A 26,645-nucleotide genomic window follows, 5' to 3' on the forward strand; every position below is an offset into this window, starting at 1 on the left:
TAAAATGTTATATAAAAGCCATTGTTCTTTCTTCCACAAAATAAATCCTTGTCTACAGAATGGCATTGAATATTGGCTTGGCACTAAGATCATTGCATTTGAGGGAATAGGTCCTTAATTAAAATGATCCTCTACATTCATACAAGTTTTCAAATACTTTAACATCTCTGTCATAGGTTCCCAAACAGCTAAATTTTGTCTTTCTTTTAAAATTATCCTACACAGTTCCAAGTAGCCCTTATCAGTCGCAATTTCAGGAAACTTTCAGAATAACATTCCAAGAACTAATTAAAAAAAAAAAAGTTCATTTCAGTGTATTTCAAAGATAAATTTGTGAAGAAGCAAGAACCCTTTAGAATGGGTAAGCTTTCTTCTGTTTGAACAACTCCCAACATGTTGGCTAATCTTGTTTTAACAGTGCTCAGTAATGGTACTTTCACTTCTTCCCCTTGGAAACAAGGCCAGGTCCATACCACAATCCAAACTAAATGGTTTTGTACATAGACAGTGAATTGGAAATAATATGAAAGATTCAAGCCAGAGGATTTGGGGGCTCCATGTAAATATTTGACTACAAGAATATTCCAAATGAAGCAAACTTTTGGGCAGCCCTCCACTTTGCTGGAATTAAACCTGGCAAAGGCTGCCTTTGTACTGGCAAATGGGACCAGACTCCTCCAAACACTTGTACAGAAGCATATCACTGCTAGGACCATATGACCAGACACAGTTTTTTGAAAATGCTTATATCACTATAACTACACAAAAGTTTTTTTATAAACATTTTCAATAGAAAGCCGCTGGAAACCCATGAAAATTCCTAGCTGATAGGAAGGGTTAGGGTTAGAGGAGAAAGAGGTGGAGCAGGAAGAGATGGTGGGAACTTTGGGACATGGGGAGATAACTAATAAACATTTTCATGGGCCTGTTGCCAAATTATTGGGGAATCATTACCACACTAGCAGAATCTTTTGGAAAATGTTGACATAAAATTTATATTTATTTCTGAATTCTGTGGTTGAGCTGATAGGGAATGATTTAAGGAAGAAATTGATTTGCTCTACATTCATTTTATTTATGAAAGGTTTCAGCAGTCATGTTCAGGGTGATGGATTCCAAAATTTTCATAATACACAATCTAATCAATTGAATTCAAGCAAACAATGAAAATTTTCCTGTATTATATTTACCTCATCAAATGTTTACTGTCATTAGTGAAAGCATTAACCTTTTATCTCAAATAGCTAAAGGATTCAGTGTGTGCCTAAATATGCATTCTCTTTTTGAAGATTGTATTGTCTATCCAATGCTAAAAGCAGACATTGTCTCAGCATTGTAGTTGATGGTTCAATAGTTGCAGAATTTTTCAATTCTGATTATCAGAACTATTAGGATAAAATGAAAACTCAAGGGATGGAGATTGTGCTCACAAGAACTAAATGATCAGGACATTGGAAATGTCTCTTTGATCAAGTCACTTTTTGAAAATGAAGATTTCCTTCAGTTTTATGCTCTGCACTTCTAACCTGCACTGTAATTGTCTTCTTCTTTGATAATGTAATCCAAGGAACCCCTTTCTATATTTCCCTACATCATTTATTGCTTCAGTCTGAGCCACCATCCTTAAGTAGAATTGCCTCTTCCACTTTTAACAATTTACCATGTGATTTCTTTCTTTTTTTTTTTTTTTTTTTTTTTGTCTTTTGTCTTTTTGTCTTTTGTTGTTGTTGCTATTTCTTGGGCCGCTCCCAGGGCATATGGAGGTTCCCAGGCTAGGGGTTGAATCGGAGCTGTAGCCACCGGCCTATGCCAGAGCCACAGCAATGCGGGATCCGAGCCGCGTCTGCAACTTACACCACAGCTCACGGCAACGCCGGATCGTTAACCCACTGAGCAAGGGCAGGGATCAAACCCGCAACCTCATGGTTCCTAGTCGGATTCGTTAACCACTGCGCCACGACGGGAACTCCCTTATTTCATTTTGATCCATACTAAACATTGGATGATTTGGCATTTTCTGCCATCTGTAAATACATGGTCTACTTTACTAGACATCAAAAGGAAAGATATGGAAAAGACATATAATAAAGAATAACACAAGTGAATAAAAAACTACTAAATAATGCAGAAGTTCCCAAGAAAGCATTATACAAAATTTGCTTAGGAAATGGACTAAGAGAAGAATTTGTGGATGAAATGAGACTTGAAGTGGGTTTACATATTGATAGATTTTTCCCCCAGTTAGAGAATGGTTGAAAATGCTCCACCTCACCTTCAGAATGCCATGCAGTCATGGAAACACAGAATATAAGGTCCTGCATTATGCAGAGTGTGTCTGCCCCTCTGTCCTTCCAATCCACAACCTCACTTTGAAGTCTCTGCCCTTATACACAGCTTTGTGCAACCTCAGAGACAAAGCAGGTGCATTCAACTTCATACCACCGAATCTGCCACTTCTACTGCCCAGAATATACTTGAGTCCTCTTCTTTCCAGCAAGAGTTCCTTCTCCATGTCTTGCCTGGTCAGCTCCTACTCACCCTCACAAAACCCATCTTAAACCTCACTTCCTCTGGGAAGCCCCTCATGACAGCCTTTTTTTTTTTTTGTCTAATCTTTTTATTTATTTATGTATTCGAGTCCATACTTGTGCTCACTCCCTGCCACATTATCATCAGGGGTCCAAACAAGCTTCCCCTCCTGAAGGTATTATTACCTTTTAGCCACGCATCCGCTCTTGTCCTCACCTCTAACGTGTGCAACTGCTGCAACTATTCATTAGGTGTAGTGAGAACTATTTCATTTGTAGATGTTTACAAACTCTTCATAGCCTGAATACATGCATTTTCAAATGTATGTAAATGTGTTGCTTTAGAATTCTTATTGTTTCTTACTTTTCACTAAATACTGTATATTTAAGATCCATCTATATTGCTCTTACTCCAAGTAACCTTTATATGTAATTGTTGTATATAGTCCATGGTGTGTCCACTCTCCCAGTGCTGGCCATTTGGGTCACCTAGATGAACATTCCCTCACATGTGCATGCGAACACACACGCACACAAATGCACACTCATATTCAACAGATATACACTTACACAAATATTCACACACATACCCATATATAAATACATTCACACATTGTCACCCATACGTACTCACTGTACTCATGCATAAATATTGTAATTGATAAGGCCCTAAATGCCCCATTATGAACATGTGAAAATTTCTTTGGTACATGGACCTTGAAGGAAAAATGCTGAGTTATAAGCCATGTTTATTACTTGATATTTCCAAACAGTGCCACTCTGTTCTCCAGAATGGCTGAAGTTCCCCGTATCTGCACATCTCTGATGCACTTGGCATTATTCAGTTTTCTAATATGTCCTGTCTAATTCTGTGTGAGAAACCTTTACTGAAACAACTCCTCAACACTTAAACTGAGTCGTGTCTCTTCTTGTGTGTCTAGCCTGTACTTGCCTGCAAAATTAATGGCTATTAAAACCCAAAGGTGCTAAAACATACTTGAAGTCTAAAGATTTCAAGAAAGCAAGGGTGAGTGAAAAAAAGAGAATATTTCCCAAATTCATTAAACTAGGAATTGGCTATGTGACATAGATGTGACCCAGTTCCAAGTCCAATTTTACGTTCATTTCCACGTGTCAGACGGCAACCTAGGCATACCTCAAGTCAAGAATCTTTTTTTTTTTTTTTTTTTCTGATTTTCTATTTTGGGTAAGAGTAATCATCAATAATTGCCTCAAGGTCCTTAAGGTATCTTATTAATTCTAACACTTCCCTGAAATGTAGAGTTATACTTGTCATAATGTCATAAACGAGCGAGAAAGCTCAGGGGGAGCAGTGAGGGAGCTGTTCTTTCATCAGCTTGTGGTTTCAGCCTCAGCAGCTCCATCTGGCTCAGCAGGTTCTAAATGCCTGCTCTGGTTCTCCAAGTTTCATGATCCAGGGGCTAAACAGCATAGCCTACTAATTCACGCCTGTCGAGATTGCCCAAGGAATTCTTTGTTTGCTTTGTTCTGACCTTTTCAAAGTCTTCATTAATTTATACATTCACAAAGTGGTCTTTGAAGTATTTTGTAATAAATAATTTAATCTATTTGTCATTGATTTATATCTTGCTCATTCCAAAAGGAATTTTAAGTGGCAAAGAGTTTATCACTCGATTTCAATGACATAGCTAATTTTATGTCCTTTTGCTGTGAGCTGGACATTTTTTTCCCCCAAAGCTTTTTGTTCCTTCTCTGAGTAAAGGTCACATGCATTTCTATGTGGCTGACAATGGCTCACAGTGAGGCTGCCCATCACATTCTTGGGGGCAGCCCTTATGCTACACATACAGATCAGTTTTCCTCTAAGACCTTTGATTTTATCCTTTATAGAGCTATATATAACTCTTCTTATACTCCAGCCCTCTGTAACAGAGAATTTCTAAATCTGTGAAGCTCAATTAGAAAGAAGCAGATAGCCATATGGCTGACAGACTTAAAAATCAGAAGCTCTGGATTTGAGCTATTCTCTCATGAACTCCATTCAATGATGTGGAGCTCTTAATAAAGATTCTTCAATTCCTTTGTCTATAATGGACAGTATTATAGTATTAAATTGCAAGCGTACTTTAATATCAGTGTCCATTATTATTTATTGAACAAATATATTTTGTTAACACTAACTAAGCTCCAATTCTTAGTATTTTACATATATAAAGTGCTTGGCTCTTCAGTAAATCTATTAAGCAGGCACTAATATTATCTCCACTTTATAAGTAAAGAATCAAGGTCTGAAAAGGCTAACTCACTTGTTCAAGTCTACACAGTTTGTCAATGCTGAAGCTAAGATTCTAACCTTAGCAGTTTAGCTACAGTCAATGGCCCTGACATGTTTCCAACTGAGAGTCCCAAAACACAACACAATCTGAATAGTTTTCAGGCATATTACGTAGAACTATTATTATTGTGTATGTAACAGAAAAAGCTTACTTTGTGAAAAGGAAGAGATACTATTTCACAAAATCCAGATCATATACTGTGGCTCTCTTCACTTCACTTCCCTAATTAAGAAGGTTTATTCCAAGAATCCCACAAATATGTCCCATGGATTATAGTGCTAGAGACAAATTGAACCAACTCTCACACCCTTTATTTCCCTGCCTGGTTTCTTAATTACCACTGTCACCTTATCTCTTTGAACCAAAAATATCACAACAAAACAACAAAATATTATATCATAAAGTAAAAGCACTTCTTCAAATTTTATCCAAGGGAAAATCGCCCCATATTTAACAAAAATGGCACAAAGCTTGTCAGTTTGTCATTCAGTCATTTGGTATAGAAACCTGAAAGTTACCTTTCCAATATGTTATATTTTACTTAAAAAGATAATCACACGTCATTTACCTTTTTAAGTAAAAAAGGACATGTCAATAAAGCTTTATGAAGTTTTATGAACTACATGACACTCTGCATGTGTCAATTACCATGCTACAATTTGGAAATGCTCAGATGAATAAGGTAATACTTAGCATCTAAAAATACATATACAGAAAACAGAAAAATTAAAATCTGATGTAAATGCTACAAACAAAATAGATCAAGGCTTATTTTTGTTAAGATTTTATTATATTAAAAGCATCAGATGCAGAGCTTAATTAAAAATTTTTTTTTTCTTTTTAGGGCTGCACTCATGGCATATGGAGGTTCCTAGGCTAGGGGTTTAATCAGAGCTACAGCTGCCAGCCTGCACCACAGCCACAGCAGTGAGGGATCAAAGCCGCATCTGTGACCTATATACCACAGCTCACGGCAACGCCAGATCCTTAACCCTCTGAGTGAGGCCAGGGATCGAACCCTCAGCCTTATGGTTCCTAGTTGGATTCGTTTCTGCTGCACCATGATGGGAACTCCTAAAATATTTTTAAAGTAATAAAATGACCATAAGAATTTATTTGAATTAAACATGTATACATGTTAAGACTTTCTTTTAGGTCCTATATAAATGAAAATAAAAGGACTTGTAGATTTAAACTGCTCTCCAAAGACAGGTTAAAGTCATTTTCAAAACAACTTCACTAACCAAGTAAACACATTGGAACAATTCTTTCAAATGAAAATTTTATGGGAAATCATCCAATTTTAGGCCTAGAAAATATGTTGGAAACAATGCATTTTCTGGATGTTTCTGATAGATTTATGTTTTGATTTGGAGCCTATTTAAACTCCCATATTATTTCTCAGTGTAACAACATCTCTAAAACAGAAATACTGTAGTGATGTCATGGTAAGAACTAGAAAGGCTTTCCAAACAGAGATAACAGACTGTTATTCTGTCTGACCTTATATTCACAGATATAGAGTCAAACCAAATGGAGGAAAATCTTTATTAACCTGGTGACCTCAGTCTGCAATGCTCACAGCTGGCTGTTACTCATTCTTCAGATCCAGCCTTCCCATTTCTTTGGAGAGGCTTTCTCTAATCACCCAATCTAAAGCAGGTCCTTTATAGTCTTTCAAATAAATCTATACTTTCTTGTATAGTAATGTTTCTGTTAGCTCAGGCTGCCATAACAAAATACCATAGCCTGGAAACCTAAACAACAGGAATTTATTCTCTTGCCATCCTGGAGGCTGGAAATCTGAAATCCAGGTGCTGGTACAATGCAGTTCTGATGGGACCTCTCTTTCCAGCTCACAGGTGGCTGTCTTCTCACTGTGTCCTCACATGTTGAGGAAGGAGTTCTGGTGTTTCTCTCCTTGGAAGGGCTCCTTCCTTATGATCTCTATTAATCTAAATCACCTCCTCAGAGGCCCTATCTCCAATAGTCATGGGGGTTTAGGGCTTCAATATATGATTGGGGGGGGGCATGATTCAGTCCATAGTAAATATTTACCACAATTTTTCACCACTTAATAACCTGTTTACTCATTTGATGACTTCCCTTCCAATTCAGTTATAAGCTGTGGGGATCAGAGCCTCATTTATGTTGGGCACCACTGAATGTCCAGCACTCAGCTTGGTTCCAAGAAATTTGGACTAAGTTTCTTTCTCCAAACTCAACAGTTTGAATAGTGTTCTCTGTTCACCTGGAGCAGAGAAAGAGTATGGTAAAAGGCCAGAGTGTCACAATGGAAGAATGCCTTAAAAGTGGGAAATGATCATTTTACCACTAACACAGCATAAAATTCATCAGAAAAAATCCTTTAAGCTAGTGCCTTAATTCAGAGTTTTGGTGAAGACAATCGCAACAGTTCCCAACCTTGTAAAGTTCTTTCCAGTTTAAAATCTCTTTATGTAGGAGTCATGGCATAGGGGAAACGAATCCAACTAGGAACCATGAGGTTGTGGGTTCGATCCCTGGCTTTGCTCAGTGGGTTAAGGATCCAGCATTGCCATGAGCTATGGGGTAGGTTGTAGACACAGCTCGGATCTGGCGTTGCTGTGGCTCTGGCGTAGGCCAGCAGCTGTAGCTCCGATTAGATCCCTAGCCTGGGAACCTCCATATGCCGCAGGTATGGCCCTGAAAAGACAAAAAGACACACACACACAAAAACTCTTTATGTAGATTTTCTTATTTAATTCTAATAATGCATTATTAACCTCAGATTTTAGTTGGATAAAAAGAGTAAAATTAAGGATGTGGTAACACTACAGATAAAATTCATGTCTATTAAGCTCAGTACTTTCACCATTATATTTGGATGTCTCAAAATTTGAAGCAGATGTTCCTCTCAGCACAGGTAATACAGGCTAAGATAAATTTGAAAAAAAAATAGCCTTGAATCTACTGGTAGAACTGAATAGAAGATGACTATAGAACTTCAAAATATATTGGATTTAAATTTCAGGATGGAATGGGGATGAGGGGGAAAGGGGTTTTGTAAACCAGTTCTGGATATAATCAGTGCCACAAATCCCTCTCTTCAGATGTCACTTAGGACATTTCTTTGTTCCGATGCTAAACATCCCAAGCAAATTAAAGGTTTTATTTTTCTCTAGATACTAATTGACTCAGTGCAGTTACTTTTCCAAGTTCTTCTTCATAAGAATCATTTTGAGATTTTTTTTAAACAGGACTTTTTGTCCTTTGATCAAAGATAGATCTTATCAGGAGTTCCCATCATGGCACAGCAGAAATGAATCCGACTAGGAACCATGAGGTTGTGGGTTTGATTCCTGGCCTTGCTCAGTGGTTTAGGGATCTGGTGTTGCCATGAGCTGTGGTGTAGGTCGCAGATGTGGCTTGGATCTGGCATTGCTATGGCTCTGGCATAGGCCCACGGCAACAGCTCTGATTAGACCCCTAACCTGGGAACCTCCATATGCCAAGGTTGTGGCTTTAAAAAAAAAAAAAAAAAAATCTTATCAGTTACAGTTTCTGTGTCTGTACCTAAGAACATCTTCCACATGACAAAGATTTAAGTTGGCCATTAATAAGGATGGTATTATAAAATAATCCCCCACCGGTACTGCTGTGAATTATCAACTGACATTATTTTGCACTTATTGTTTTCAAAGTTTTATTTATTTATTTTTATAATGATCATAACAAGCTAATTGTTTTCAAAGTTTTAAACAGGGAAGATTAATGCATGCATAGAGGTATGGGTAGAATTTAAGTCCTGAAGCTACTGAAGAGAATACATTCCATCAACAAATGGATTTCAGAAATTTCTAATGTGAGGATGCCGATCATGACCACATTCTTTGTTCATTCAAGATTCGATCAGGGGCCACTCTGAGTGCTGGACATTCAGTGGCGTCCAAGGCAAATGAGTTCCTGATCCCTACAGCTTATAACTGAGTTGCTGAGGTAAACCACCAATTAAATAAATAGGTCATTAATGGTGAAGTATGGTAGATACTTGTTATGGACTCAGAGTTTAGCCTCTCCTTCTCTGTTTTTGCAGTGAGCCCTGTGTGTTTCCTCTACTGTGTTTTCCTAGGGGCAGGCTTGGCAGCTGATGGAGGAGGCTTACTCCAGTTCAAGACTGCTAGTCATGAAAGGCTTGGTAGCCAGCACCCAACAAAACCACCAATGATTCATGGCCCCAGGGAATTCATCCCAGTGTGCGGTCCCCTCCCACCTTGAAACCAGATGACTTGTAAAGTCGATAAGATAATGCAAAAATGACATGTAACGTCTGAGGCAAAGCCATAAAAGAAACTGTATCTTCGATCTCACTCTTTCTTGGGTTACCCACTTTAGGGGAAGCTGGCTGCCAACATAATGAAAACATTCAAATAGTCAAAGGGAAAGAAGCCAAGGTCTGCTGCCAACAGCCAGCATCAACTTGTCAGTGATATGACTGGGTTCTCTTGGAATCGAATCCTCTAACCCCAGTCAAGCTCTCAGCTGTGGCCGAAGCCAACATCTGGACTGCAACATCACCCTGAGCCAGAACCACCCTGCTAAGTCACTTCTGAATTCCTCATCTGTAAAAAATGCAACAGAATAAGTGTTTATTGCTGTTTAAGCATCTAAGTCTTGATGTAATTTTTACATAGCAATAGATAATATAAAATATTAAGTGCTTTTCAATCTTATGTCTGTCACCACACATAAACTATGTTCTTCAATATCAGCTTAAAATATCAGAGTTGAACTTTTACCTTCCAAATGATGAATCTTTTATCTTTGGGGTCATTACTTCAGAAGTTGAGCAAAGAAATTTGATTCTAGTTATTGAACCCTCTCAAACATTTTAATATCATTCATTGCAATTATCATTGATCCATTGATTCAAAAAGCATTCTAGTGAACATTGCCTAAACTCTAAGAACTGTGCAAAAGTTCCGAATGCCAAAAGAATTAGAACTAGAATAAGAACATCCATTGAATTTCAATTTTCCATGGTCTCATGGGGGGGAAATAAAAGGCAAAACTTCTAAAAACTATGAAATAACATTATAGATTGTCAAATTTCACTTAACTTATCAATGGGACATGAGAGCAGACAGAGAAGATTTCAGTGAGTATAAAACTGATTTGATATATTTAATTAGAATTAGCTCCCGTATGTAGACAGCATATTTAAGTAAGCCCAGCCCCATGTGTTACTTTATTGATATAATCTCTTTGAAAAACAAAATACAATGGGTAAAGGCATAGATTTTAGAGTCAGATTGTCTCAGTTTCTGTCTTGGCTTTGCCATGATCTGTGTGATCTTGGGCTACTTATTTAAACTTTCTGTGCCTGTTCCCTCAACTGTCAAATGGGGTTATTTGAGGATCAAATGAGTTAATAAATGGCAAGTATTTAGAATATTGCCTAGCACTGTATTATTGTTTGATGTTATTATCAGGATTTATAAAATCATTTAATTATGTTGACAATGATTAGTCTCAACTTCCTCAAACTCTGATTCATGCAGGTAAGAGTCAAGTTACTCATTAATGTTATTTTCATCAGGTAGTTTGACAAATGTTAGAGATGTTATCTAACATTCCAAGAGTGCAAAGGAAAAAGTTTGTCCTTAATGCTGGGATTTCTTTCTTTTTTTTTTTGTCTTTTCTAGGGCTGCACTTGTGGCATATGGAGGTTCCCAAGCTAGGGGTCTAATCGGAGCTGAGGCTGCCAGCCTATGCCAGAGCCACAGCAACGCGGGATCCGAGCCACGTCTGTGACCAACACCACACCTCACGGCAATGCTGGATCCTTAACCCACTGAGTGAAGCCAGGGATCAAACCCGGAACCCCATGGTTCCTAGTAGGATTTGTTAACCACTGAGCCACAATGGGAACTCTATTTTTTTTTTTTCTTTTGATGCTGGGATTTCTAATGCCAGGTTTTTGAAAAGCCAACCAGAATTGCTTTCTTAAAGTCATGCTATGAAGAATTTGTGATTTTTTCACCTTTTTAGACTGTTTCCAAACTGGATAAAATTTCAGAAGAAATCAGTTGATTATTTATCTTTCTCAAGTAAAAAAGCAATGCTTTAGTCATATTCTAATTCAAGTTGTGCAGCCATCTTTTGATAATTGTTCTAAATTATTACATAGTTTACTGAATGTAAAGCATTTGATGGTGGAAGGGTACAAACCATTAGTTATAAGATGAATAAGTTATGAGGATGTAATATACAACACGGTGGTTATAGTTAATAATACTGTATTAGTACTTGAAATTTGCTGAGAGAGTAAATCTTATGTTCTCACCATACACACAAGCACGCGTAAGGTAACTGTGTGAGGCTATAGATGTGTTTCATTTAAAAACTACACAAAATAAATATTAATTTATAAATCCATTACTTTTTCTACTACATTGCAAGTGCCTCAATAAATATGTATGGTATTCAGGTGGAGGAGGCAGCACTTTATCCATTAGCAATATGTAGGTATTATTTTACTTTAGCAAAAATTAACACACCAAAGACATGAAAAAGATTTTGTAAATCATTTTTAATGGAAAATTAACTGGGGAGGTGACCAGGCAGCAGAACTAGAAAATAAGGATTACTTATTTACTCTTGGACAAGGGGAACATCCCGTGGAGTCCAGAAAGAAGCCAATGGGAGGCAAACAAACAAACAGAGGGATGTACTGAGAAAGACGCTGCTAGTGAAAACTGGACAAGTCTTGAGAAAGGGTCAGGATATTGAAGAAGACAAACCACCCACATCACACTTCTTCTCTAGAGTTTACTCTGGATTTATTGGAAACTTTGAGGCTTAAAAGAGCTGTATGTAATTATGGCAGAATGTTAGAATTAATTAAAATTTCAGGAGCTGATGGCTGTTTTCAGTTACTGCAGGGAATGGTCTAGTTAGCTCCATTGTCATGAGGAGAAGAAAACTGGTGATTCTTAAGAAATCTTTGGCAGAAAACTTGAAAAGCATATTAGCATAGCTCAACAAACCATGATCATGAACAGCTTCCTCAGAAACATTATGAGATGAATAAGAGCTTGATTTTTTAAAACAGGTTTTATATTCCAATCATATTTTACTCTAATAATAAAAGCATATTGATAAAAAATAATAAATGAATACGAACATGAAAGAATCCCAGCATCCAGAAATACCACTGTTAACATTTTGGAGTATTTCTTTTCAAATATTTTTCTATTCATTTTTTGATTACAGAGATAAAAATATATCATACAATCAATTTTCTATCTTGCTTTCTCCACATACCATTTTGCAAGATAAACATTTTCCAAGTTTTTATTTCAAACCCTTTAATACCATTTGTTAACACAATATTTCATCATCTCAATCTACTATGACTTCACCATTCCCCTAGTTCTGGACATTTAGTTTGCTTCCAATATTACGCAATTATAAATTATACAGCTCGATGATGAATATTTTATGCCTGAGTCTTTAATGACATTTAGAATTACTTCTTTAAGATAGATTTTTGGAAGTAAGAGTATGAGATAGAAGTCTATGAATACTTTTAAGCATTGTGATCCTTCATGCCAAAGGTTTTCCTAAAGAGCTGGGTCATCTCCCATGATCTCTGCCCTAGAGTGCAGGGGAGTTAAACAGGCAATGTTGTGATGTGAGTGAAACCAAGCTCTAAGAAGGAAAGACAGACATCAACCTCACTGTCAAATTTCACCCTAAAGGGAAAAGTCCCGTGGGGAGGGTGACATGTCACCTCTTGCAGAGAGAACTACAGGTTATAGGAATGAGAGCCTATCAGGACTTTTTCCAGCCAGTTGGAAAAGTTTGCTTTCCCTCTGCTCACCAACCTGGGCAACTCCCTCAGTCCACTTCTCCTATGACAGAGGGTGGAGCAGTGGCATTGGTCAGCTCACTTGGGGACTAATGGCCCTGCCCACCACAGTCACCATCCAAAAGGCAGGAAAATGCCAGCTGGAAGAGATCTTAAAGATTTCTCCCCAACCCTCAAGCTGCATCTACAACCTATACTACAGCTCATGGCAACACAGGATCCTTAACCCAGCGACTGAGGCCAGGGATGGAACCTGCATCCTCATGGATTCTAGTCAGATTCATTTCTGCTGCACAACAAAGGCAACTCCCGAGACCTTAAAGATTCTTTGGCCCAGTCTCTCACGCTATCAGCTCAAAGCCTAGAAAAATATAGGGACTGCCCAAGAAGGGATTCACAGCTAGTTTGTGGCAAATCTTGGACTGACACCTTTATCTGCATCTACTTTTGATAACAAAAGCAACAGTACTTCATTTGAGGGCACAAGCCTTGTATTCATGATTCCTTATGGTTCCCTCATTAAGTCTGGAGGGTGGAGCTGATGCTGCACATTGACTTGGAAGGTTTTTGAAGAAATCAGATAAAATAAATCTCAGAGTTTCCTGACTGATATGAGTATATTACTAGGGTGAAAGTTTTCTCATGTCTTTGTTAATTTTCTTTTTTTTTTTTTTTTTGTCTTTTTGCTATTTCTTGGGCCGCTCCCGTGGCATATGGAGGTTCCCAGGCTAGGGGTTGAATAGGAGCCGTAGCCACCGGCCTATGCCAGAGCCACAGCAACACAGGATCCAAGCCGCGTCTGTGACCTACACCACAGCTCACAGCAACGCGGGATCATTAACCCACTGAGCAAGTCCAGGGATCGAACCCGCAAACTCATGGTTCCTAGTCAGATTTGTTAACCACTGCGCCACGATGGGAACTCTGCTAATTTTCTATATGCTCTTAAAGGAAGTTAATTACTTTTAGATCTCTATCTTGATTTTTAGAATGAATTTTTAAAATTTTACTGTGTTAAGATAAAAAGGCTTAAATATATTTAATAGTACAAAAAACATCAGAAAGGTATAATAATGTGGATTATAAATACAAAAATCTGTCAATTATTTCACAAGGCTTTTGTATGCAAAATACATTTAATAACATGTATTTTCATTTCAGAAGTCTTAAATCAGTATTGAAAATATAAGGCAGCTATTCTTAGAAAAGATGTATAATTTTTATTTTATACTGTCATCTGAATTTTAAATCTACCTAAATTATATCTGTTGGTCTTTTTTAGGGCTATGCCCATGGCATATAGAGATTCCCAGGCTAGGGATCAAATCAAAGCTGCAGCTGCCAGCCTACACCACAGCCACAGCAATGTGGGATCCGAGCCATGTCTGTGACCTACACCAAAGCTCATGGCAATGCTGGATCCTTAACCCACGAGTGAGGCCAGGGACCAAACCCACATCCTCGTGGATGCTAGTTGGGTTCTTAACCTGCTGGGCCACAATGGAATTCCCAACATTTCTTGTTACTTGAAATTAAAATTCTGTAAAGTTGGAGTTCCCGTTGTGGTACAGCAGAAATGAATCTGACTAGAAACCATGAGGTTGTGGGTTCAATTCCTGGCCTTGCTCAGTGGGTTAAGGATCCGGCATTGCTGTGAGCTGTGGTATAGGTCACAGACACAGCTTGGATCTGACGTTGCTGTAAGCTGTGGTGTAGGCTGGCAGCTACAGCTCCCATTAGACCCCTAGCCTGGGAACTTCCATATGCTGCAGGTGCAGCCCTAAAAAATACAAAAAAAAAAAAAAAAAAAAAAAAAGAAAGAAAAATTCTGTAAAGTTATATTCTGTGAAATCTCATATCATAGAATCCACCAAGTTCAGGTTTTATTTAAAATATGTCTATGTTTAAATTTGTTGTACAACGAGAATGATTTCAAATAATTATTTTGTTTAATTTTATTCGCAAACAAAAATGGAGTTTAAAGGAAGGGAGAATGGAAAAGTTTGCTTAATCACATGGGCAGAGCCTAGGAATTAAAACAAGAAATCAATGGGAACTGGTTTGTGACTTTTTTCCTTTTCCAAACACATTGCATCATTCATTTAACTCCATTACTAATCCCATTTAAAGTTTTTTCTTGATGTGCTGCACAAAAGGACTTTGGGTTTCTCTTTCCTAATCTAGAGAATGAAAGGCCTTTAACAATGATGTAATTGAAATATTTTCAATGAAGTTCTCAACGTGGTAAGATAAATATAAGCACAGTTTACTCGACAGGATCATCCTTGTTTTAAGACACTTCTCTGGTGACATGGAAATTGCATTTAGTGAAGCTGGAGCTAGAGAAAAATAAAAGAACACAAACCACTATTTTAGCCTCTCTGGATTTTTCTCCACTATGTGTTCAAGTCAAGTAAAAAAAAGAGTGAAAGAGGTCTCAATGGCATGACTTTAAAAAATCAAGTAAAATGAGCTGCTGGAAACCAGGAACTGGGTGTTGATAAATTTAAGATGTGAACTGATGTTTTAAAACATGGATTTGAAAATGAAATGCTAAAATATATTGAGTGTTCTATAGACAACTTGCGACAAAGAATCATTGATTGTGAATCTGCACTTACAGGAGTTCTTACTAAATGTTTAAATACAGGAAGTTGATCATTCTCTTGGCAAAGTAGATGGCAATCCACATTGTAGTCTTTGATAGTTCCCACCTACTTGATAGTATTTTCCCATCATCTTCCTGACTCCCCTAAACAACCTAGATGGCTGGAAAGTTTTTTTGGATTGTCAACATTGACGTATTTGAACAGAGGTTGGCATAACAACTACAAAACAAATGTCTGTTTCATTTTACCCTTTCATTTTCAAAACACCACTATACAAATGGAGACATTTTACTGGGATAAAGAGAGATACAGTATGGTAATCCTGGAGAGAGTGTATGACACTCAATTTTTAGCATGTTGACAGCAACATATTTATCAACTTAAATATTATTCTTACTGTTGACATCCAGACCTTAAAGATATTAATTATAAAGCAAGTAGTTTATCATACCAGTTGAAGAGTACTGGCTTAGAATAGGAAGATAAGATTGTAGATATAAGAGCACCCTAGAAGTTGCTTGAGCCAAGAGGGAGAGTCATGAAGACCAAATGGAGCTACGTCATGTCTTTATCTCTTAGTGCCTGTGCTAAATGTTTACAAATGACATCACTTTAAATGTGTTTTTGAATTTTAGCTATGTTTGTAGTGTGTGGATCATATTATACTTGTCTTTTTCTTTAGGGAACAAAAGCTTGCTTACTGACTACATGGAAAAAAGAGAGGAACAAATACAAGAGTAAAAAATACTAAATTTATATTTTCTTATTAAGAAAACAAGTCATAAAACATCCAAAGGAGTTAGGAAAAGGTAATATGGATTTAGCCACAATGTTTTAAAAAACATGGTTGTAACTGAAAGCAAACCAGACTTTGAATACGTGTCTTTATCCAGAGCCTTTCCTGTGAAGAGCAGCTTTCATTATTTTATTTTCTAATCCACTGACTTAATTAGATGCATATACCAAGCTAAAGAGAATTTTAAAATTATAAATACAGATAATGTTGAAAACTTCAGTTGCTCATCAAGCATATTTTGTCATTTCCCCCTCATAGGGAGCCTATGAAAAAACATCTGGGTGATTCATCACCTAACATCTTATTGAGAAATTATCTTTTCTTCTTTTTACATAATACAAGCACACATTTCTTAAGAAACTATGTAACAATGGATTCTTTTGGCAGGTACTCTGTGCAAAACTGTCACAACAAAGCTGTGACACATGAAACAGGTCACTGGAACCGTTCTTACAAGCTGCCCTTGTTATCTTCAATCCACTAGAAATACTAGATTTTAATTTTTCCTGAGCTAACACAGTTCACTGACCCCACCATCTTTTATTAGCTAAATGGAATTTTTTGAAAAGATTGATAGTACTTTGAAAAACTCTTTTTTAAAAAAAAAACTCATGGCAATTTGCATAGCAATGTGTTGAAGTTGGTGTCCTGAACAGGCTGGTCCTTCACTACAGTGTGTCACCATCTCCTGCAGGGTGCAGCCCAGCAGGATGGGAACTTTATGCAGGGGAAATTATGAACTAATCACCAGAGGTCCAGCATTAAGTATCACCAAAGAAAACAAAAAGCATTGCCTCATTGTTCATGCCAAAATTGTGATTCCCCAGATAATTTTAATCATGAAAAATGAAGGGCCAAGTTCTATGAACCATGTCCTTGTGAAATAAATGAATGCATTTCTCTTTATTGTAAACAAAAGCAATAAGAGATTTTTAAAATAGGTACTTCAATATATTTTCTTTCAAAACTGTTTTTTTGCATACTTGTTTTTGAAAAGCAATGTAAAGAACGTATCAGTTAGACTCACCATATGAGATTATAGTTATAAATGGCTCTTGTTACAGGCATTTTTTTCCTTTGGTAAGGATTTTTAATGTACTTTGGATTATTATTTAAGACTTCTTGCTCCTTAGCTGACTCCCATATAAGTAATATAACAATTAAAAGGCTTCAACATAGAAGTACAAAAGGATTGTTGCTACAACTCTGCCTTGTAAATTTAAAAATCTACACTAAAATATCTCATCAGAATGACTTGATCATCATACATTTTCTGGGACAGTGAATCCCAAACTTGATTGGATTGGTTTCTGCAGTTTATCTCAAGTAAAACCAAAGAAGAATGCCTTCCGCATAGAACATACTCAGTATATATGTGCTCGGCATGTGGGAGAACCAAAGGTTTCCCCACCCTGATGCTTTCCTCATGTCTCAGGTCTAGAAGAAGTAAGTCCTAAGAGAGCCTGGGTGGGTTTTAGACACCTCTTGCTTTGATATATTTGAGCAATTTTAAATGTACCAGTGAGAGAACTGTTGCAATTAAATGAGTAAAAATTGGGAAATGATGTAGTAAAGTTCCTTTTAAAAGATGGTGGGAGTTTCCATCATGGTTCAGTGGTTAACGAATCCAAATAGGAACCAAGAGGTTGGTTTGATCCCTGGCCTTGCTCAGTGGGTTAAGGATCCGGTGTTGTCGTGGGCTGTGGTGTATGTGGCCCGGATCCCACATCGCTGTGGCTGGTGGCTACAGCTCCGATTCGACCCCTAGCCTGGGAACCTCCATAGGCCACAGATGCAGCCCTAGAAAAAGGCAAAAAGAAAAAAAAAAAAAAAAGATGGTGTAAGAACTGGCTTTAGACAGTTGGGTAGTGGGATGCAGACCACCTTGACACTGGGGTAGGTGAGTTTGTTGGGGGACAGGGTGGTGCCAGAAAGGAAGAGAGTTGAGGTGACATCCATCTGACAATTTTTATTTTAGCTGTGAAGTATAAAGCCAGCTCATTCTTTAAAAAATTTTTCAGCTCACTGATGTGTGACAAACTTGTATATATTTAAAGTGTACAGTGTGATGTTTTGATACACATACATACTGTAAAATAATAACCACAATCAAGCTAATATATTTATCATCTCGCATAGTCACCATTTCTGTGTGTGTGGTGAGAATACTTAAGACCTATTCTCTCACCAGATTTTAAGTACACAACACATCATTGTTAACAATAGTCACCATGCTATGCCTTAGGTCTCCAGAACTTTATTCATCTTAAAACTGAAAGTTTGTACCTTTGACCAGTATCTTTCTCTATTACCTTCAACCTTCCTATTCCCTGGTAACCACTCTCTTACTCTCTGTTTCTATGAGCTTATTATTATTATTATTTAGATTCCTCATATAAATGAGATCATTCAAATTAGTCCTTCTTTGTCTGGCTAATTTCACTTAGCATAATGTTCCCCAAGTTCTTACACATTGTCATTGTCACAAATGGCAAGATTCTCTTCTTTTATAAGGCTGAAGAATAGTTCATGTATATACATACTACATTTTTTTTTTACCCATTCATCTGCTGATGAACACTTATAATGTTTCCACCTTTTGGCTATTTTGAGTAGTGCTGCAGAAAAGAAGGAGTACAGATATCTCTATGGGAGTGTCGTTTCCTTCCCTCTGGGTATATACCAAAAAGTGAGATTTTTGGATCATGTGGTATTTCTATTTTTAATTTTTTAAGGAACTTCCATACTATTTTCCATAATGGCCATACCAATTTACATTGCCACCAATAGTCTACTAGGTAGGGTTTCCTTTTCTTCACATTCTTGGCCAACTGATAATGAAGGAAGATGAAGTATAAAATGACTTAAGAATAGTGGAAAGGATTTTAAACAGACTAAAAATAGGTTGGGGCATGATTTTTAAGTGCTATGAATGACAGCATAAAGACTTTGAATTTCTATAACTGGAAATGAGTCATTTCATTTGAGATCTGAATACTAACTGTGGGATTTGCAATTATTAAATCACCGATCATCTTGATAACCACTTCAGTAAGGGTGAATGTCAAATTGTAATAGACCGAGGAGTAACAGAGTGGAAAAATGAGGAGTTCAGGAAGTGAGGCCTAAAACTATGCCAACTGCCTAATCCAGAATTTCTACACCTGGGATATATCCTGAAATCTCTGAGAATTTGGTGTGCCTCTCATTCGGTCTCCCCTTCAAGTGTGAACCCATGGAGTGTACTCAAAAAATTCATTAGCCAAATGGAAAAAGAAAACTAATTTTATTAATCTGTGCAAGCATAATATAATGGAAAACGGGGAGCTGCTTGGTGAAAGCTCAACAGGAGAATGAATTGACTTCAGGCCAAAGGGAGGCCTCATATTCTCATACTGAGTGTGTGTTTCAGGACTCTCATGTTTAGCAGTGCAATGGGGGTGAGTGTGGTGGTGTGGAAGATTAAGAAGAGGAGGAGAGCATGATAAAGTGAGAGCTGGCCAGACACCAGGAGACAGAGCAGCTGGGTCTCCAAAACAGACTTAGCAGACAGGCTGACAGAAAGGACTTAGAGAAAGGTTGGACCAGCTTCTATAAGGCAGGGAGTCAGGGTGATAGGGATAGAGTAGGCCCAGGTGTTTGTAGGAGTCCCAGTAGGGGATCATACTTGTCTTTATGGAGGGAAAACTGGGGGCCGCTGGGAGACCACTGTAAGTTCAAGTTAGCCATCAGAACAAGGCAGATTTGCTTAATTAGTGGAGGTGTGAGAATTGCCTCAGGTCATTGGGTGGGGGATGGGATGAGGCCTGCATTCAGATTCAGACCAAGGCCAAGAGTTTGAAGACCACCCTTCAGCTGCTTTGAATACACATCTTACTGGATACTAAAGAGGATCTATTCCTCCCAGAAAGGAAGAGGGGGGACTTTCCAACCACTACTCTCCTTGGATGATAAAACTGTGGCCCACTGCATCTTTGGGCAGAGCTTCCTTGCCTGCCTGCTTGCATCTCTTACTAGCATCCTATCCTAGTAAATCTGTTTCTTGCCTATCACTTTGTCTCTCGCTAAGTTCCTTCTGCATGGAGGCATAAAGAAGTTGAGCCTTGGTGAGTCCAGACACAGGGTGAGTAGCTCAAACTTAAAACCATGGGTTTAAGATCAGTCTGGCTTTAGGTTGGGTTTGAGGGCCAATCTGGGTTTTGGCTGGGCATGCGGATTCAAATCCAATCTGTGTTCTGGCTAGGTTCAGGCCATTAGGGCTGTCAGCTTCAATGGGAGCTGTGTCAGAGGAGTATAAGCTCCAGGAAGACATTGTAAGTATTACTGTCCATTTCATATCCTTAAATTGTAAAGTCACACAGATTTAGAAAGATTGTTCTAACTGCAGTGTGGAGAATAGAGTAGAGGTAGAACAGAGTGAAATCAGAGATTTCCGATAAGCAAGCAGTTAAAGCAGTTGTCCACTTGAGAGAATATGATGACAATGAAGGCAAAGATGGCCTCGTGAAATTACAAGGGTATAATCAACCCTTACATTCTGTTTAATCTCACTTCCGCATCTAATGTTTAATCTCTTCTGTATAATCACAACCAGGTTGCTATGTACTTCTCCTCTTGAATACTTTCCAATGTTGATCTAAAATAAAGTTATATGTAGGCTAGTATAACTGAGCAATAAAGTACACAGACTGGATTCAGATTATTTGGTTTCATATCCACTATTTGCTTGACCATGGGAAAGTTTCTTCATCTATGCCTCAGTTTCCTCACTGGTAACATAGTGATAATTGTACCTACTTCAGATAATTGTGATAACTAACTAAAACAATGTACTTTTAGGATCCAACACAATTTTTTGCAGTAAAAGCTCAAGTTTGATTTTTATATCAATAGATGATGATGCTTGATTTATAAAACTATGAAATAAATATCTGAATCTTTAGTATCTTAGTATCATGGTCTTTCATGGTCCTTTTAAGATAAAGTGAAGATTTTACAGTATACTATATGGGAACATGTCTTTTCAGACTTTAAAACTGAGGAACTTTCTTTCATTAAAAAATCTTATTGTTCATTTTTTTTATTCTAGTGACCTTGGCATACACTGTTGATACTAGGATGTGTACTTGGATGTCAAAGACCTTATCTTTAATGCTGGATAATTAATACATTGACATATCCTTAGGAGTTAATTGTATTAATTACATTTAAAATTCTGACTTACAGCTCTAAAGTAGAATGTGAGATGAATGTGAATTTGGCTATAATGGAGGAAATAAAGATTATAACTTGATGATAGTAAAATTTATGGAGTTTATTAATTCTCTAAAATACTTGAGTGATTCTGTTCTATAAACTGGAAGTCATAGGTAAGAGGTTGCCAAATTCAACTATAAAAAATACACTCACTTTTTATTTAAGTATAATACTTCTTATTTCTATAATACAGTTTTTGCTAAGGGCTTAAAAATTTGTGTATCATCCTAGGGATAAACATTCCTTTATCCTTCCTCTTTAACATATATTGATTTTAAGGGCATTGGTATGACAGAAATGTTGATAATCATTTTTGAATAAAGACAACTCAATTACTCTTGTCATTAAAAATGAACATATAGGTATTTCAGGGTGTCATATTTAGAAAATACAGAATGTTGTATATGTGTGTTTTTTTTAACTTCATGAAACTATAAATTTAGGCACAGTACAGTGTTGGTTACTCATTTTACTTTTTATTACTAAAAAGGAAATACAAATTCTGGTTATACTGTTGATTCCTGTTATAATTTTTATTCCTTTGCAATGAATACAGATAATGCTTAATGCTCCCTTTACACCCCAACAGATGATTTGATAATTACTGATGTTGTAATATATAAATTAAAATTTAAGAAATATGTGGTTCCCATTCCTATAGTTTATATTAATTTATCCATCAATTTTTTTCACACGAATTTATCATTGCCTATTGAATGGCTGCATAAAATATATTCCATCAGATTCTAAAGGTACATATTTAAAAAAATAAGTCAGTGTCCCCCAGGAGTCTGATGGCAAAGTAGACAGACACAACATGACTGCTTTCATGGAATAGGCATAACACATGTAATGTGAACATGGAGGAAGGAATAGCTAAGACTAATAGCTGAAGGAGTTCAGGAAAGGTTTCACAAAGAAACTTAAAGTTGAAGCTTTTGTAGGAGTTTTCCTGGTGAATTGAAGATGTAAGAAGGAAATATTCTACATGGAATGTTTCCAAAGGTCTGAAAGTTTAAAGAGCTTAGGTAATTTAGTGTGTACAAAGCATGCATGGGGGAAAAAAGCTAAGAAATAAGTAGGAATGCTAGTTAGGTGCCATATCATGGAAGGTTAGACAAAGGAGCTCAGCTCTCACATAGTTTAAAGGCAGCCAATGGGAGAGAAAATAATTTATCAGAGGAACATGATAATTAGATTTTTTTGTATTCAAGAGATTAATTTTTCTGTGGTGCAGAAGATAGACTGCTGAAGGTTGAGATGGGGAGTAGGACGATCAAAACAGAGAGAAGGAATCTGAACTAATTAGTAATGATAAGGAGAAGGGTAGATATTAAAGATAAGTAGGAGGAATAAATAGAGTTTGATATAAAGAACAAAGTAAAGGAAGATGGATAGGGTGATTCCTACACTTTTGACTTGGGCAACCAAGTGGATTATGTAGCCAAACAGTAAGAGGGAATCCAGGAGGAGGAACAGATTTGTGTGGGATGGGAAGATATGTTCATTTGAATTAAAATGAAAATATCATGTTGTGGGTATATTAAATGAGGTTGCTTTTTATAAAAGTAGCTCTGTGTCTCTCTGTATTAGTCATAGTACATTTATTTATTCAACATTCTTGCAGAGGAATAACAATGCCAAGGCAGGATAATGGATGGGGGTGGATGGTGCAATAACAAATAGGCATGGCCCTCGCCGTTCAGAAGCTTACAACTGAGTGAGAGAGTGACAATAAGTTACACACAAAAAAATCAATTTGTATCATAAGAGATGTTCAAAATAATTACTTTGAGAATTCAGGTAAGAAAGTGATTATTTTTAATGGCAAGTTTCAGTAAGCATACTTGAAAAAATGGAATTTATATCTAAAACTAGTAAAAGGATTTTAATAGGAAATTCTGGGAGGGCATTCTATGTAGAGAGAAGAGAATGCACAGGGAGGCCAGACCATGTAAAAACATCTTGTGGTTACCCAGTTTGACAGATGAGGGAATTATATTTAAAGTAGTGATGAGCAGTAAATTTGGAAAACTACAATTTGACCTCAAAAGAAGTTTGGCAATTAGACCTCACTTAGTCACAATGGGAATCTACTGAGACTTTCTGAGAAAGGCAATGAATGACCTACCAGAGCTTTTCTTACTGAGATTAATTTTGAAGCTTGTTTAGTTAGGGAGGGAGGCATTTAATTGGCTCTCAGAGATTTAAAAAACAAAACAAATTAAAAAAAAAAAACAGAATATGGGAATAACATATACACACTACTGTATAAAATAGATAATTAACAAGAACCTACTTATAGCACTGGGAAATCAATTCAATAGTCTGTAATAACCTATATGGGGAAAGAGAATGGATATATGCAGATATATAACTGATTCACTTTACTGCGCACCTGAAACTAATACAACATTGTAAGTCAACTATACTCCAATAAAATTTAAAAAAGAAAAAGAAAAAAAAGGTACCTGTTATTGAAAAAAAGTCAAGCGGAAGACCAGTCCATGGGACTTGTCTGATCGTTGGAGCTGGCAGAATTGAAAATAAATGATGACACTAGGTTATCAAACCAAAATTACTGGATGTGTCATGGTGACATTAACTAACATTGGGAACAGAGAAAGGTTTTTGTTTTGGGAGAAAATAATGAAAGGCCAAGGATGAATGCCATGAGGCATTCAAATGATGTTGTTTAGCAGCCTTTTGCAAACAAAATACTGAAAGTTAAGAAATAATTTAGATCTGGATTTATAGATTTGCAGGATGATGAAAATCAGTAATGTATGATCTTCATTGTAAAAATAATGATTTCATCTTTCTGAAATATTTTGTCACCTCTTTACATTCATGCTACTTCAGCTGACTGAACTTTGTAGGTGCAGAGGTATCTTTACATCTCAAGCACCTAGAACATAGTACACACTCATTGTTGAATGTTTAGTCAGACTCTTTTGGTTGGAAAGAAAGTTATTTAAACATGCTCCTGTAATGGAGGTCTAACATAAAGCTCAGTAAGAGAGATGAGGCTTACAATGAAATATAAGAGAAAGATCCAGAATAGAATCAGAAGACATGCAGTTTGGAACTAGATTCAGGATAGCAACAGGGACTTCAACAAGAACCTAGGGTTTTTCCCTTTAAAAACAGGCAATGAATATGAGCCCACTACCTTCTTTCCCATTCCTCCTTTCTGAGTCATTTTTGTTTCTACTAAACACTGGTTTTATAGTTCTCTTTACTTTATAGTTTGCACTTACTGATGATTTCTGTATTCTTACACGTCTGCTTTAACATGATGCATTATGTTCCTTATTTGAATTTCCAGGTTTCCCTGCATCCTTTCATTTTGAGCTTCTACTGGTAACTGCATGATTGATTTTCTCTGTAGGTCTTAATATCTGCTCCAGAATATGTAGTGTTATTGGCCCAATTATCCCAGGTTTTACAGAGCTTTTCAGGCTTATTCATTTCCTGGTCCATCTATAAGTTTCCTGACTTGTGTTAGCTGCTCACTCTTGGTCGCATCAACAAAGCTCATATGGGGAGGGGAGTGTCTCATGATGGAAAATGTGGCCATTCCATGCTTTCTTTTCATTACAAGCTATGAGTGTCACTGAAATATCTAGTACAAACACAAGTTTTTTTTTTTCCCATTAGATGTCAACTGTTAGTAATGTATATATTTAATTCAAAATGACTTATATAAGAAATAGTATTTCTGTAAAAGCAGAGTAGAAACATAGAAATACTATGATATTAAATACTATGAAAGACAAAAGAGTTTATTAAAGTAAAAATACTCCTAATTGAACTTGAAACTTTCAGAAGATTAATATAATCAATCATTTATTGTTAATAAACAGCTATGATGATATTAAATTTATAAAGTTAAATTGGCTGCAAAGGGTGGTAAGGCATTTTGTTTGATTTCATTGTAAATCATAGAATAGAGCCTTAAATGTGAAAATCATTTTGTTTGATTTCTTGTAAATCATAGAATAGAGCCTTAAATGTGAAAGTTATTTTAGTCCATTTCATATTTAAAGATATTCTCTTATTTTATTAGCACATGTTTTCTTTTTACTATTATCAACTAAACTACTTCAAGTCAAGCACTGTTTTAAATGAGTATTGTACTCTCCCACAAAATGTAACAGAATTGTGAGTAGACAATTAAAGGAATGTTGTTGGATGTCTAATTGGTTTCAGGTTTTATGAATTCATATTTTTCACCTTAAAGTTTAAGAGATTTTATATTTATGTACATATATATGTATACATATATATACATAGCTGCAGCCTACACGTTAGCTATGGCAATTCTGGGTCACTGGGAATTGAACCCACACCTCTGCAGTAATCTGATCAGCTACAGTCAGATTCTTAACCCACTGCTGCACCACAGCAGGAACTCTTATTTTCACATTTTTAATAAATATTAAAAAAAGAGTCAAATGCCAAAGAGTACAAGATATGAAAGAGCAATCACATGTATGCATGTGCATGCACATGCGTAAACATACATACATTTACACACATTATTAAATGTCTGTACATTGTAACAAATTAATGTCTCTTGCCCCCAGCCCACATAAATGATAAAGGAATTGCTGTGGGGAAATTTCATTAGCAAGTGCATACATATGATTGCTCTTCCTTATCTTGTACTATTTGGCAGTTGACTCTTTTTTTTAATATTTATTAAAAACATGAAAGTAAGAGTTCCTGCTGTGGTGCAGTGGGTTAAGAATCCAACAGCAGCTGATCAGGTCACTGCAGAGTCGTGAGTCCTATCCCTAGTGATCCAGCATTGCCATAACTAAGGTATAGGCGTCAGCTGTGGCTTGGATTCAATCCCTAACCTGGGAACTTCCATATGCTACAGGTGTGGCCATAAAAAAAAAAAATAAAAAGTAAAAATATATAAATAATAAAAGTGAGCAAGATCCTTCAGGCCCTACTGCTGACTCTTATAGCATGAAGAGATCTAACCATATTTGTCATTATCTTTTTTCTTTTTCATTTATATGGAGTTAATTTACATTTCTATTAATTCATGCTCAAAGGCTAATAGTACTCTCATAAAAAGAACCAGAGAGTCACTGTCTACTTTCAATATATTGCTTTGCCTTTCTGTAGTAATATTTTAGTAATATTTCTTTCTTCAGTAATATTTTTTCTAAGGCTTTTATTATGAAAAAAATACTATGATAAAAAATTTATTTAATAACTTATTTGATTTGCCCAAGATTAGAATTAGAAACTTGATATCTGGGCTTCTAG

General features: G+C 36.5%; 1 long non-coding RNA gene across 2 annotated transcripts in view; it reads left to right on the forward strand.

The window, feature by feature from the left end:
- The window catches only part of LOC106504728 (uncharacterized), a 689,957-nt gene that overhangs the window by 431,012 nt on the left and 232,300 nt on the right, over positions 1–26,645 (forward strand). Inside the window, exon 6 of one of the 2 annotated variants that reach the window (XR_014813076.1) lies at positions 8,958–11,263. The exons of the other annotated variant lie outside the window; for it this stretch is intronic. This is a non-coding gene — a long non-coding RNA (uncharacterized LOC106504728). Of the gene's footprint in view, positions 1–8,957; positions 11,264–26,645 lie in introns of those variants that run through there. 2 annotated transcript variants of the gene reach the window in all.

This window comes from Sus scrofa, chromosome 8 (assembly GCF_054392235.1).
Source record: "Sus scrofa isolate SSC_HxYL_T2T_F1_AM1 chromosome 8, Sscrofa_HxYL_maternal_Yorkshire_Landrace_v2.0, whole genome shotgun sequence".
NCBI classification, from domain to species: domain Eukaryota; kingdom Metazoa; phylum Chordata; class Mammalia; order Artiodactyla; family Suidae; genus Sus; species Sus scrofa.